Genomic DNA, 16654 nt, shown 5'->3' on the forward strand with positions numbered 1-16654 from the left:
GGAAACATTAGGTTGCCCAGGAGCTAGAATTGCATATGCTCATAATGAGCCTAATGGGATGTTTTTATGGCAACTTAATCAAGAAGCTCGTGCATGGTTCTATTTTGTGGCAGCAAAATTGATCCCAACTAGTCATGTTAGCCATATGAAGAATGACCGGATGAGGTTGGTTTTTGCTATCATGAAGGGGATGACCATCGATGTTGGACGAATTATTCGTCAGGGTATGAGGTTTGTTCTTCGTGGCACCACTACTGGGGGATTTTCGTTTGGATCATTTATCACCGATATGTGTGTTGTGTATGAAGTACCAAGGGAAAAAATCGATATAGCGGTGCCAGTCAAAGGGAAACTTACTAAAGCAAGAATTGCGCGTTATCCTAATGTATCTTTAGTAGCACCAGCCGCACCTCCACGACGACAAGGCCAACGACGAAGGCGGGAGAGTGATGATGAGGACCTTGAAAATCAAGAGGATGACAGTGTTCCGGAGAATGTAGAGGGGCCAATGAATGTGGATGTTCCTTTGGCTCTTGGTGGCCCAACTGATCTTAATATGCAATACTCGCATGACATGCTGCGCTACATTGTTCAACAAAACACGATCACTCATAACTATTTGGCTGGTCGGGAGGCATATGAGCATAATCAGGTGGATCAACTAAATTTGTTGGTGGCTCAGTGGACGTTGAACAGAGGACAGAATAACTATTTCGCTTATCCCCCTCCGTTTCAAGGGATGCAAGATCCACCACCACCGCCACCACCTTCTCCTTATCCGTAGGCATGGACTTTTTGTAAGTTTCTTTCCTTTTCTTTGTAGTTACACATTGGGGACAATGTTTGTTTCAAAGTTTGGGGGAGGGATTTCTTTTGAAAGTTTTCTTTTATTTTGTAAATATGTGTTTAGAGTCGGGTTGTTGTGAGTCGCGTTTGAATCAAATCAATAATAAAAGTCAAGGTTACGTAATGAATGCTATGAACATAAAGTTAGGAAATAAAACCACTTTGCATCCGTGTGCTTGATTTTGTCTGTTGCCATGATTGACTAATATATGAGGAAAGATTGAACTTTTTGCCATGATTGTTAAATTTGTGCTAATTGATTGTGTTATGCATGTTAAATGGAATTTGTGGAAAGATTTGGTTGATTACTCTAGAATTTGTGTTACTTGTTATTTGAGACGAAATCCTAGATAATGTGTGCTTAAGAAGAAGATGTAGGCAATTTTGTTTGGTCTGTTTGAGCCTTTCTAGCCAACCCGAGACAAAATTGTATCTTTAGTCACCCTAATTGAGCCTAGGCCTATTTTTGTTGAAACCCCAAAATTGTTGAAACCTAACGAAAATCTTATCAAATATCCTAACCATATTAATGTCATGAGCATACAAAGATAATGTGGGATGGGGTTTTGTAATGGAAAGCATTTTGGGTTTTCAAGAGTGGAAAAAATGAATGAGAGAAAGTTTCTTCTTGAAAAAAAAAAAGAGAGAAATTTTTTTACCATGGAGATACACTACCTTAAGGAAATATATTGTATACACAAAGTTTTGGGGAGTGAGTGTTGAAAAAAAAAAAAAGAGATAAAGAAAAAAGAAAAAAGAAAAATATCTATAATAACTAAAGAAGAAACGAGGAAGAAAGAGAAATATATATCTCATTCATGTCAAGGTTGTTCAATGCGGGTGTTTGGGATTTATGTGTACATGGTTGTTTGTAAGGTTTGTATGCTTATGGTATTAGTGCCTAAATGACTTTCTTATCTACCTTACCTAAGCCATACATTGTAAGCCATTAAAGTCCTATTGATTCTTAAGCATGCGTTGTTTACATTAGTGGAGAATAATGAGTAATGCAAACTTATGGAATAATATGGATTGTGGTATGACTGTGAGAATTTGATGTGCATAACTATGTCAATTACTTGAGTTTTAATCATTATGGTGAATAGTTAAAGGATGTGAATGATAATTAGTTGATTATGGCAATAGTTGAGATTGAAATTCTGGATTGTGTTGTTGGGATATTTCTGAAACTTTATGTGAGCATGGTATTCAGGAAATTGAAGCTTGACTGTTATTGTTGGTTTGATTCGCATTGTGTGAGTATGTTTAGTTCTTATTTAGTTTTTGTTTTGAGTATTACTCGAGGGCGAGTAATTTTCAAAGTTTGGGGGAGTTTGATAAGTGAATTTTAGATTCACTTATTAGTATCATTTTATATCTAATTTGTAGGTGTTTAGGGTGTTTTTGTTTGGTTTTATGCTTGTGTTGTGTTTGTGTAGGGTCCAAGGAAAAGTGGCGAGAAATTTGTACAAAACGGAAGTGAAACGAAGAAAAATGAAAAATTCGTGAATTAGGGCTGCAGCCCCATATTCAGGGGCTGCATCGCTATTTCTGGGCTGAATTAGGGCTGCAGCGCCATCCTTAAGGGCTGCAGTACCTGACTGAAACAGAGACTCGTTTTTGGCACATTTGTAGCGCAGTAGCGCTTGTTTAAGGGGCTGCAGCGCCGGGAGCCGTACGAAACTTTTAAAATGCAATTTTTGAAGGGCAAAAGAGGTCTTTTTGCAAGGGATATATAAGGAAAAGTTTAATTAGGGTCTAAGCACGTTTTTTGGAGGGATTAGATCAGAGATTAGAGGCTTGGAGGAGAAGAAGAGGCTAGACATCATCAAGATCATCACCATTACATCTAGTTTATTTCTTCTTCCTTTCATTTTTAGTTTTTTAATTATGAACAAATACATTGCTATTATGTTTATGTTTGTAATGGAGAACTAAACTCTTCTTGTGCTAGAGTATTAGATGAATCTATTTGACTATTGAATTTTGGTTTTTATTATTATTTCTATGAAGTTCTTCTCGTTTGTTCATATCTTCTTGATTTAATTTTATCATATTAATGTTTGCCCATCATTATTGTGAATTGAAATCTAGGGTTTATGCTTGAGAAAGATAAACATAGATTGGACATAAGAAGATTTGACATAGAGTGATTGTGAGATTGAGAGATTCCTTGAACTCTATGAATTTGGTTTAGAATAACTATTGCTTAATGACGTCTTGATTAATTAATAGCGAATAGAGATATCATATTGATTAATTGAGATTAATTGCATATATGCTTGAGAGAGATAAATGCATTATATTAGAATTCTAGAAATTACAAATGAGGAGAACTAATTAGAATAATAAAGAAACCATGTTCATAATTGAATAGTGAATTCATTACTCTAGTACATTTATCTTTTATTTAATCACTTTCCAAGAGCATTATAATTGATTATCTTGTTATTTCATATTCTTTATTTTAAATTTGATTTATTTATTGACTTTTCTAATTAAAATTATAGACTTAACAGTAATAGTAATTAGTGAATTTAATATTTAATCTCTGTGGGTTCGATATCTTTTAATTTAAAACTATATTGCAATACATCGTACATAGTAGATAAAAATATTATAGGAGAGAGTCTTGGGGCGCAAGATCAATGGTGATCTTTTGGTTTCCTTTTTTGATCAAGGGTGATCTTTTGGGTTTTTTTTTTTATGATGTAATCATATATGGGGGCATTATGTTATGAATGAGAGATAGAAGGGAGATCAATCTTGGCATTTAACATTTGGTTTTTGTTTGTTGATATCGATTTGGCATGAGTTTGATTTCTATATGATTTTTGGGTTGGTTGTAGAATTTTGTATTTGATTTTTCATGGGAATCTGGATTTAGTGGTCTTGAAGATTTTGGGGTTTTAGATTTTAATTCCACATATTATTAAACATAATTTTGTTATTTACTTATTAATTTTAATTTTAAAAACATAAATCAGTTATTATTATAATTATTTTAATTCAATTGAATATTAGTTTAATTTTAAATTGTTAAAAGTATTTAAACATAAATTACTAATTCATATAATTCAAGAGCAATTTTATCTTATTGATTAAAAATAAATAAAGTAAATTTTGATGCAAGAGACCATTTTTTCCTCCTGACAAAAAAAAAAAAAGAGACCATTTTTTTTAGAGATTTTTTCAAAAATATAATTTTTTGGGTGTTTTTTTATACTTTTTTACGGTCTCTAGTTTTTTTTCAAATATACTACCTTAAGTTTTCGGAAAATACATTTTTAAAGTTTATATTTACAAAAATACGGTATCAATGAAACAACTAAAAAACAACAATAAGACAACAACTAAACATTAATCCTGTTTTTTTTTTAAATCAAAATATATCTGCAAACAACTAAACAACAAATATCAAACAACAGAACAATTATAAATAAACTTAAACAACTAAAAATTAACATGAAAACAATTATACATAAAATATAAACAACACAAAAACAACAATAAGACAACAACTAAACATTAACTCACTGCATACTACACACATTTAAAAACAACAAATGAAGAACAACTAGAAGTCAACCCATCGTATACTAACATGTTTTTTTATAAAAAAAAATCAAAATATATCTTAAACAACTAAACAACAATTAGACATCAACACAACAATAGAACAACTATATATAAACTTAAAACAACTAAAAATCAATGTGAATACAACCATACATAAATCTAAACAACACTAAAACAACTAACAAACAACCCAATAAATATTTAATATAAACTAAAATTAAAAATATACTTAAAAAACTTAAATTAAATTAATAACAAATATACTAACAACTAAAATAAAAAAGGTTGATAATATGTCTTATTACTCAATAAATATAAATATAAATCATTATAAATATAACAGTAGCTATATATATAAATAAACATAAATAATTATAAATATAAATATATGGGGCTTTATACAGTCCCTCACTTTGAATTGAGGTTTCACATCCCTCATATAGGACAATTTTTTTTTTCTTTGATAGGTTATTTATTTTTTTCCTTTTGACCTAGAAGAACCGGTTTTCTTACAAGAAGTTATAGAAATAATATTTTAATAATAGCTTTTAAATTTTTTTTCTTGCTTGATTTATATTTTTTATACTATTGCTGTACTATTGAGGGTCAATAAAGTAATTTCATGATTTATGATTTTTTTGTTCAAATGTATCTACCTTGAATGAAAATGTATTTTTTAGAATGTGGATTGTATTTGGCAGGTCGTTGAGTTGGCACAGAAGCTAGGAAGAGGATCTTTATGATGCAGTTTCATTTTCAAGGCTTTCTCCATTCTATAAACTGATTATACCTATTGGTTTACCATCTTTGAGTACAAGTAAGCATGCAATACTATCACGAATTCATTATCTTTCCTTATTCTGTGGCATTTTCATTTTATCAAGTTGTAGTTTACTATTATTGGTACTGGATTATCTTGTATTTTTGGTTATCTAAATGTTATTTTGTGTCTTCATTAATTCTCAAATTATAAACGTTCTAGTGGATTTTATAATTTAATATCTTCCTTTATTTAAAAAGTATGTCAGTAGAAAGGTAGTTCGAAGCTTGGAAGAGGTTGTAGCGACACGATCAGGACCTGGCAGCTAACGGATCAACTGACATGGTACTAATGTAGAAGACGGGCAATGTCATTTTAGATTTTCAATGAGCATCTTTAGTTTCAGATTATTCGGTTTGGGTCAGAGGATCCGAAGTGGAAATCAATGTGTATTTGATTAAAGTATAAAGAGACAGTCATATTTGCCATCTGGGTTTTGAGAGTAATAGCCATGAATTTTGAGCTCCAATTGAATTGGGTTGTTCTTGTAAGACTGATTTAGTTGCTGTTAACAAGAATTGTGCTTAGGCTTGGTTCAAAATTGTGCTTAGACTGATTTAGCATTTTTGTTTCTTATTTTTGTAACATTAATTTTATTTGTTGATCATATGAGTTTAATAAAGGGTTTAATGAGTAACTATTTTGATTTGCTTTTACAAAAGTTGATATTATTATTGAAAGATGTAGAATTACACAATCATTTTACCTAGTTTTAGTTTCTAAAATATCAATATTGTAGGATGTAACCAAAAAATTAGAACACTCCAATTGTGTTCAAATAGACAGAAATTTTTTGCTTAATAATGGGATAAGGTAAAGAAGATTACGTCAAACAAAAAATTGGAAGAAAAAGAAATGTCTTGGTCATGTCTTTAAGTGCATTTTCCTTCTTTTTTATTTTTTAGTTTCTTTTTTAAGGTTCATCTATTTGTTTAGCACAAAATTATGCACTATGTAACTTTAACCCCCCTGTAAATACCTTTGATGCCTGCACAAAATGCAGAAAAACACAGCACAGGATCCCAAGCACACACACGAAATGAAGGAAGAAAAATATTTATTTATTTTTTTGGGTGAAATTTTGACCTCAACTGAGATTTGATATTGAGTCCTAGAACCTTGGTAGAAAGAATGACATGATCTTGCAATTGAGTTCTTCTTGATTAGGGTCTCCAATGAAAGAGGAAAGTATAAAAGCTTCACAAACGGCGGTCAATTACTTTATTTGAGCTCATGAGCGATCATGGATAAAGTTAGTTTGTCTTGTTCAATGGGATTGTTTACTGATAGATAGATTAAAAAATGTGGATAGCTGCCATTGAGGTGAGGAGAGAGAAGGAAAGAGACCAACAAATGTGATGATGAGCCGTTCTTGATAGTGAGAGAGTGGTTTTCGTTGTGGTGAGGAGAGAGAGACCATTGGTTGACAAATTTTATACCTTATTTTAATAGAAAATAGTACAAAAACAGTAAATTTAAACAAGTTACCAGTTTTCAATTTTTCATTTACCCCTGCTTTAATTTGAACGAATATCAACCATTAGATACCAAAAAAAATCAATTTCTATTCAATCCAATGGTTATAGTATTCTTGAAGTTTCACATCCCTCAAAATGAAGTGAGGGACTTCATAATTGGCCTAAATATATATATATATATATTATAGTATCTATTTTTGGCAAAACCAAGCCAACACCCTCTTTTGTCTTGAATTATTAACTTACTCACACCTCGCAATGTATAAAAAATATGACACGTAACCACATGCATGCTAGACATAACACTCTCGCTTTTTACAATTGAAATATGCAATATTATTCATGCACGTATCAAGTTTTTGTTCTTTTAACATTACGTTTTTCCTTCTAAGCTCTCAATGTGTCACAATTGTTGATCGACTAAGCATATAGTCTCATCTCAATTGTCAAAAGCGTACTATTGAATTAATATTATATATGTATCTTTTTTATTGTTTATTGATGTTTCTTTGAATCCAATGACCACGCCACATCTTCACTTCTCGGGAAACAACATTGGCACTACACCTTCACAAACGGAGCTTCTAAGAGTTGCTAAACTAGTCGAAACCGGTGGTCTCTAGCCGGAGTAGATCTCATGCGTGCAACCATTGTCTTCATCGTCGACGAACAACCAGAGAGTCGAACACCCGTCGCCTGACGCACCCGTCTCTACCACGAGCGACACCTTGAAAGCTAGGCCTCCATCTAGTATAAGAAAAGAACCAGATTCGAATGCTTGGGTTGGAAGGACAACTTGAATCAATAGGTGTTGTCAGAACCGTATTCCGTAAAAATGAAACAAAAATTACGTGGACCGTAAAAATATAAAATTTTCGGTTTGATCATATATTTGTTAATTTTTGAATTAACTTAGTTTTTATAGTAAATTTCTCTTTTTTTTAATCTAATCATATCACATTATAGAAGGATTTTTTCAGAATATTCTTAATGGAAGGGTCTAACTAATAATTAAATAATCTTGGAAATAGACAGGAGACCAAGTGTACAAATCCTTTTCTGTTTTAAGATTTTAAAGTTTAAATTTCTATCATATATTCTAAATTTATCTTATTACATATTGTAGATCTACACATATAAATGTGAGAACGATAATTCGGCACTATAAGAAACGTATGATTGTAGAATATAATAATCTCATTTTTCCGCCATGTGGGAAAATAAGAGAACTTAAAGTGTATAATTTAATTAATATATCCATGTTTGCAGAATATTTTATTTCGAATTTTTTTTTCCACAATCTAAAAATATCTAATGTAATATGCAAATTTGTGCTAGATGATTGCGTTATAATTCACTCTAACTCCACTATAATTATAACATAATTACAATCGAAGACTGTCTTATGATATATATTACGTGTCATGTATCTAAACTCTGTCAAAATTGCTTTCTAGTTAGATAGAAATCAAAGTCTTGTAGCTGTAGCTACCTAGGTCACGAGTCTCATGACTCATGGCTCATGACTACCACCACTTTACTTAATTCTCGACAATGTTGTAGATAGAATAGTGAATGAGGTAACAGTAGTCGCTGGAAATCACTCAAAAACTCAATGATTGTGACATGGAATTATTTGATCAAAAAAATCTAAACTCAGTGTACTAAAATAAGGTAACGCAGCAATTACCCTACCGAAAAAATGGGGAAGAGAGAAAGAGAATAATTCCAAACGAAATAAATTGTATGGAAATATATATAATAATTGTGAGTGAGAGTGGAAAAGTCTAAACATGAACAAAGTTTGGAGTGAAAACGACGTGTTGTGGTCAGAATCATACACTCATAGACATCCTCTAATTTTTCGAACCCCCTTTCAAAATTGTGGCTTAGTTGGCTTCTCAAGAAAAGAAAAGAAAAGAAAAGATGATGAAATGGAGAAAGAAAGTGAGGGAAATTTACAAATTAAGATGCATTGCATGTTGATGCTCAAAAGTCATACGTCAAACAGTCAACATTCGGTTATCAGTACTTTTGGGCATCATTGAGCTGGGGTCGATCAGTCAGTCAGTCAGTCTGTCGGTCGTACACTGCAGAAAGTCACTCCCCCCAATATCTGATATCATGTGTCGGTTTGACACGTGTGACGCTCTAAGCCTAAAATATCCTTTACTTAATTTGGTTGTTTTTAAATTTCTCTGACCCTCTAATTTGGTGGGACCCTTGTTTCGGTTTAGTAGGGGTCTATAAATGTTATGTGTCTGTGACTCATTCATTTTGGGAAATGTTATGATAAAAATCGGTTTAAACATTTGGAATATGTCAAATCTTTGGACTCATTTATAATTGCTTGCAAGAAGCAAGGGGGCATGGCTACGCTACAATACGTTACGTCATATGTAACTAGCTCTTGGTTCTAGGAGACGTTTGAATAAAGCAAATTGCCGGAAAAGCAAATGAAAAATAAAGGGATTTTCTTTCATGGGATATGAATTGGCTTCCATTGCTGCCACCACCGGCCACTATATTTCAAAATTACTTGTAATTTGTCCCTTTTCATGTTCCAGTACGAACAAAATTTCGTGAATATATACATATTTCTTTATATGGTAGCCCCACGGTTATTTTTTTTTTTCTTTTTTCGCAAAAGGATCATGAGTGGTGATAATCTCATCTTCAGCCTTTAACAAATTTAATACTATAGTGATCAATCAATTGGCCACTGTCTTATGTAATTTGTTGAAATATTGTTTTATGTATTTATCTTCAAAAAATAAAATAATATAAATTTCAATTATTTTTTTTAAATGTTCACCAAAAACACCTAACAACATATACCGCGCTGTTGTCTTTGAATTCTTGTTGTTCAATACGTCCTCAAAGTATCCTCGTGGAAACAAGCAGTGGGAGAATATAATGCCCTCTAATTGTCTATCTTTATTAAAATACTAATTTTAATAATAATTTAAAATATTTCATAACTTTGTCTGAAAATACAGAAATTTTATTAAAAATACATGCATAGTTTGGATTCAATGTTCAAAATAAAAGAGAGTTTAATGCAGTCTTAAAAATAACTAAAAATACATCCCACTGATAAATTAACATAAGAAATACTCTAAGACACTATGACATTCCAGATCGCTTACTCGTTTATTGGCTGCCCACAACATACATACACACTTATGTAAAACTGACTCAGTTCACCATGCGTGTCAAACAAGTCTATTTATTTTCTACCTGCAACGGGGGAAAATAAGAGGGTGAGTTAAAAGCTCAATAAGGAAGTACAAACAATGCATACAAGCATAAGCGACATATCTCATACATTCCTAACATATTTTTCTTATAGCAATCATTATCATCATAAGTCATAATCATAAACATGAGACTATTTGCGGCATAAACATAATTGTAGATCATAATCATAATATTATTTGCATCATGAACATAAACATACAATGTAAAGTCATAAGCAACATAATCATAAGCATACAACATAAGATCATGGCACCCCTATTGTCCAATGATCACATGTGACTCCCTTCTGGTCACTTCCATGGCACCATTTTGGCCATAATTCACATGACACTCTTTTTGGCCATGAATTTCCCTGGCACCCTTTTGCCCAGAATCTTATGCACGTCTGCCTTTTATAATGTTGCAGCACTAGGTTATGCAAACACAAACAAATCCATACATATCATCATAATTTGAGTTCATTCCGAACACATACAAGTCTAGCTCCATACATATCATCATAACTAAAAATCCCTTCGGAAATAATACAGAAATCTAGCTAACTTCCTTACATTTATAACACCCTTTTTGGTCAACTTTTGTGACACCCTTTTTTGTTGTAGTCTTAACATCAATCACACAACATATACCTTATCATGAAACATTAGTAACATTATAGCAATTCAAGAATAAATATTATCTAACTTCCTTACCTTAGGTCCAAGGAAAATAAGAGCGGGAACACTTCACAACGAGCCTAGAATAACAATCAAACACTCGTCTTAATATCATGTAAAACCACACATAAACATTTCAAGCACATCTCATGTGTGCATGGGCCATGCACGCACACGTGGCATCTATCTCACACAAGTTGCAGCATAGCCTTAACTCTAACAAGAATCCATACATCAAGCTATATTCGCAAGTCTCACATAAAATCACAAAATGTCATTTTACTCATCAATCATCAATGATCTTTAAACAAGAACCTTAGACTTAATCAAATCACGTATAATTATGCGTAAAAATGCACTTGCATGTAACATGCATACGTGAGGTCATTCTCAAAAACTCACTCAAAGTTGGAATTATCATGCTTTTTATTTCTTGAAATTGAAAAAAAAAATCAGCAAGCATTTTTAAACTTGAAAAAAATTAATTTCTAATTACTTTCCTATTATTCATGATATTATTTCTCCCTTTAAAATCATTTCAATAATATGCATAAAAATTATTTTAAAAAGCCTATATAACTCACAATAATTCATAACTCAATTTGACAAATGCGTAAACTTGCTTATTAACCGGTAATTTATTTTGGAACTCATATTTCAAAATAAATATTTAACTTTATTTCATGATTCTCAAATACTACAAAATAAGTAAACATCATTTTTTTTCTTTAAACTAAATAAAATGTGACATGTTTTATATTCTTTTTCTAGAACTCATAATTTCATAAAATAATGCAATTTATAATTAATTAAACTTGGTAAAAAGAACTCGTAGCATATATGTTGACGCGGTTCTTCGCCAACAGGTAATTTAAGAAAGGAAGAGAAAGGGATTAATGCTAATAATGAACCGAAACAGATATACGATCTTAGGAAATGAAAAGGTGACTCAAGACACGGTTTTTAAGTGGTTCAAAGGTTAAAATCCTTCTACTCCACTAGTCAATATTATTGCTCTATTCTGGGTATATGATTACAGGATATTTCTTACAAGAGATCATCCAACCCCTATCAACTCCCAGGGTCTCCATATTTATAGGAGAAGGCACCTGGGAGTTGGTAAGAAGGTCATCCCGTGACCTTCTTACCTATCATATCAACTCTGTGACATTCATGATTAATTCATAAACCTGACACATAAGTGTGGTCAAATCGATAGGTAAGGAGATAATGGGCCGCACAGCCCAACCCAGTCGTGGGTGTCTGAATACGCACGTTCCTGCTGCGTGTCCGAGAAGTCAGGGGCATATCAGACACGTGATGTCTGATATATGCACGTTTATCTTGCGTGTGTTGACTTTACATAGGGTCATAGCCTCCATATTCAGCTCGTACCATGAGCTGGATACTTAACTCGACCTTCGGCCTTCAGAGTCCAGGCTCAAGTCTTGGGCAATCTTGGGGAACCCTTGGGCCTCCTCGAGCTAAGGATGTATGACCTTATGACGGAAGCTCCGGTCTTGGGGATGCACACGAGATAATCATGATTAGGCCGCAGCTCAGCTTGCTAATCAACCCGTGGGAAAATCAGGGCGTACATCTGCCCCCAAGCTCCTGCTCGTGGTATACCACGTCGTATAAGACCACAGTAGGGGCTTTTAGGCTTCCCCATGAACTCTTCACATTCCACATGTTACGCAGGCGCTTGATACGTGGAACATCGTGGTTGGTGACGGTACGTCTTACGAGAACTGCATTTAATGGCCAAGCCTATGCCCAGCCGTCGTTTCGTATTTCGAGTGGAGGGCCTCGGATCCCTCATCAGGGCCATCCAACGGCCCTCTACACGTGACCCTTCACGTATATAAAAAGGGGTGGCCACCCTACGCATGGGCCACCCTTTCATTTGAAATTTCTCAGAACTTCTCTCCTTCTTCTCTCTTCATCTCAGAAGAAAAAAACCCTCTTCTCCGTGACCGCTACACTCAGTGTTCAAGAAGCTTAGACGCAAGGATTTCTTCAAAGCTTTGGAAGCCAATACCCCGACGAAGCTTTCACCTAGGCGATACCTTCACCCACCTCCCAGCCAAACACTGTAAGTTTCCTGACCATGTGTGTTTTGAAAATATATTTCATTGTAGCTTAGGTAAATATTTTACTGTAGCCGCATGCAAGGGTTTACTGGGTTTTGTGGATACGGAGGGTGAAAGCCTTTTTAGGTTAGGGTATTTTTGCTGTAGGAAATCATTTAAGAGTATGGTTTACAGGATGCTTTTTCTGGGGAAAATTTCTGGGTAGGACTCCCTAATCCCCAACTTTGGGCCGGCGGTGGAGCAGGAGCTCGAGGTCGCCCCCGATGCCTTCTTTGAGGCGGAGAGGATCATCTCAAAGGTCACCGACCAGGCGAAGATCAACAAAATCTTTCTCTCCCACAACATCGCCCTGGGGAGAACATCTGTGGTGGCCCGACCTCCCGCGGAAGGCGTGGAGCTGCGCGCCGCTCGACGAGGTATTCGTGGCCTGGAGCGGCGAGCATTTCAAGGCGGGGGCATTCCTCCCGCTGGACCAGTATTTCGCGGACTTCCTCAATTATGTGAGGTTGGCACCATTTCAGCTCCCCCCCCCCCCAACTCTTATCGGTTGTTGGCGGGGTTGAGATATTTATTTTTGTAGCACGAGTGGGAGGTCCCCACCGCAGCGGACATTTTATACTTTTTCTGCCTCAAGACCAGCCCGGATCAGCGGGGGCGAGGCGACGGGTTTTACTACTTAACCCGATTCCCCAATACGCCTACGGTCATCGATCTGCCCAGCCACCCCAACGACTTCAAGGATCAATTCTTCATGTCGACGGGGTTCAGGAATTGCGAGCTCCACTACTTCAATCGTCCTCGTAAGTGTTTTTCATCCTTAGCTCGTAAATTAAGTGTCGTTTTAGCTCCTCCCGTACCCCTTTCTGACTTAGACTAATTCTGCAGCCATCTTCGCGAGGACAGAGAAATCTGTGACCCTCGGGGCCCAATACGAGACGCTGGCGGGCATGCCCCCCAACGAGAAAGATTATCGCATGCTCGTAACAGATGAGACGATGATAGTCTGCAAGCTGATTTTCCCAAATCAGACTTTAAACCTCAGGAGGCCCCGTGGGCTTCCCCCAGCTCGCGACACCAGACCCATCATCGTGGAGGAGGTCGTGGGAGATGAAGATGAGGAGGACGAGGGCGACGAAGTTCCCCTCGTGAGGAATAGGAAGCGGGCCTTGGAGGTCGCCCAGAGGACGGGCGAGGAGAGGATCCAATCCGGAGCAGCCGCGGGTCCTTCTGGCCAAGGTAACCCTTACATGTTTAGGAGTCTAGATAGGGCCACAGCAGACCCTCGGCTGGCTAGGTTCAATCCTAGACAGCTCGTCCATCATCACCGAAGTGATCCGGACTAGAATACCACCCTGCTCCATTGTGTCGACCGGCTTGTGCTGGACTACCAAGATAGCCGGCCTAGGGGTACCGTAGTAGTAGATAATACCCTAGCCTTTAGGTCGATCCTATTCGAGGAGTATGGGACTAACCTTCGGACATGGCCATCACTCCGGAGGGGTGCCGTAGCTCCAGGGCTTAGGCAATACGTAGAGGAATCTAGCCCTGAGTCAGCCTCGGAGCCAGAACCTGCGCCAGTTCGGGAAGTAATCGACTTAGATTCTTCTTCGAGCTCGGGGGGTAGGATTCCCTTAGTATTCATATACTTTTTTATCTTTATACCTTTGTTCTTGTATCTGTATGGCTGCTAACTCGTACTAACCATGTTTTTGTTTTGACAGAAGAGATGTCTCAGCCCAAGGAGAGCCTGCGAGGTGCGGTCTTCGGGGGGAACCCCTCAGCTGGGCCAAAAATGAAAAGGCTCTGGACGTCCAAGAACACCGCTGGGGTCCCCACCAAGTCTCCGGCGAAGGAGAAGGAGCAAACCCCGTCTGCCCAGGTCGCGGGAGCGATTCTTCCTGCTGCAGGGGGAAGCAACACGCCTCCACCCCCTCCGCGAGCTCCAGCCGCCGCTCGGGACGCAGGAACGGAGCTCGAGGCTTCAGCCGCTGTACCCTCCGATGTACGCATCCCAATCAATCCCCAGGACCTGGAGAAGATCCCCGAGGCCTTCCGGGGAACGGTGTATGAGTCGGCGAACTACGCCGTCAGCCACATATACAGGTTCACCGAGAAGGAGCTCCGGGCCATCGAGACACTGAGCCCGGTGGGCGTGCTGGAGTCTTCATTGGGCATGGCCATGACGGTAAGCTGACTTACTTTTTTGTGGTTTTTATCACTACACTTTGCTCTGCTTTTCCTTCCCCCTTTTTTTTTAAGGCAATTGTCTTTTCAACTCCGCAGAGCGCCGTTGCCCTTCATCGGAGCATCGTCAAGACCAAAACTCAGCTCGAGGACATGAGGAGCGAGCACCAGACCACCCTGCAGGCAGCTAAGGATGCCTTGGCGGCCTCGCAGGTCGAGTTGGAAAAAACCCGCTCGAAGGTCCAAGAGCTCGAGGCCTCTCTCGCCACCTCACGGACAGACCTAGATGCCGCGAAGACTGAGGTCCAGGTCGCCCAGGCTGCCCTAGAGGCCGAGCGGACAACTTCGAAAAAGTCCATGGAAGATCTATTCTACCATTGCTGGGTCTATAATCCAGATGCAGACTTCTCCTTCATGTCAGTGAGCCTCTGGGAGCGCTTGCTGGTGAAGTTCCAAGCTCGGCTTGATAAAGAGGCGCCCTCGGAGACCGGGGATGGTTTTGGCGCAGCTGAGCAAGGCGAGACGACGACCTCCAAGGGGCCACCTGGCAGAGCTTAGGGCGTTTCTTCTCTTGTGCCCTTCAATGTTTTTTAAATACAATTTATGTAACCTTTGCATGAGGTGCTTTCACCTCGAGACAATTTGATCTAACGCTTTTAATTGATCCTCTTTCTTGCCTTTATGCATTTTGGTTACTACCCCTCTTTTTTTTTTTTTGAAAAGCTTAGTTCGCGTTAACTTTTAACCATATCTCGAGCTCTTTAGGAAGAACAACGATCAATAGATTTTGTTGACGCGGTTCTTCGGCAACAGGTAATTAAGAGAAGGAGAGGAAGGGATTAGTGCTGAATGTAGAACCGTAACAGATATAAGATCTTAGGGAATGAAATAGGTGACTCAAGACACGTTTTTAAGTGGTTCAAAGGTTAAAATCCTTCTACTCCACTAGTCAATATTATTGATATATTCTGGGTATTTGGTTACAAAGTATATCTCTCCAGAGACTATTTTTTCCAACCCTTATCAACTCCCAGGGTCTCCATATTTATAGGAGAAGGCACCTGGAAGTTGGTAAGGAGGTCATCCCGTGACCTTCTTATTTGTCATATCAACTCTGTGACATTCATGATTAATTCCTAAACCTGACACATAAGTATGGTCAAATTGATAGGTTAGGAGATAATGGGTCGCACGGCCCAACCCATCCGTGGGTGTTTGAACAAGCACGTTCCTGCATCGTGTGCGAGAAGTCAGGGAGATATCGGACACGTGATGTCAGATATATGCACGTTTATCTTGCGTGTGTTGACTTTACAAGGGGTCATAGCCTCCATATCTAGCTCGTACCACGAGCCGTGCATCTGACCCAACCTTCGGCCTTCCGATTCCTTGCTCCAGTCTTGGGAGTCTTGGCGAGTCCTTGAGGATTCCTTGAGCTAAGGGGGGTACGACCTCAAGACAGGAGCTCCGACCTGGGGGATGTTTATGGACTAACCATGATTAGTCCGAAGCTCGGCCTACTAATCAGCCCGTGGGAAAAACAGGGCGTACATCTGCCCCCCAAGCTCCTGCTCGTGGTATATGACGTCGTATATAAGACCATAGCAGGGGCTTTTAGACTTCCCCACAACTCTTCGCATTCCACTCTTTATGCAGGCGCCTGATACGTGGCACACCGTGGGTGGTGACGGTACGTCTTACGAGAACCGCATTTAATGGCCTAGCCTATGCCCAGCC

This window comes from Humulus lupulus, chromosome 3 (assembly GCF_963169125.1).
Source record: "Humulus lupulus chromosome 3, drHumLupu1.1, whole genome shotgun sequence".
Classification (NCBI taxonomy): Eukaryota; Viridiplantae; Streptophyta; class Magnoliopsida; order Rosales; family Cannabaceae; genus Humulus; species Humulus lupulus.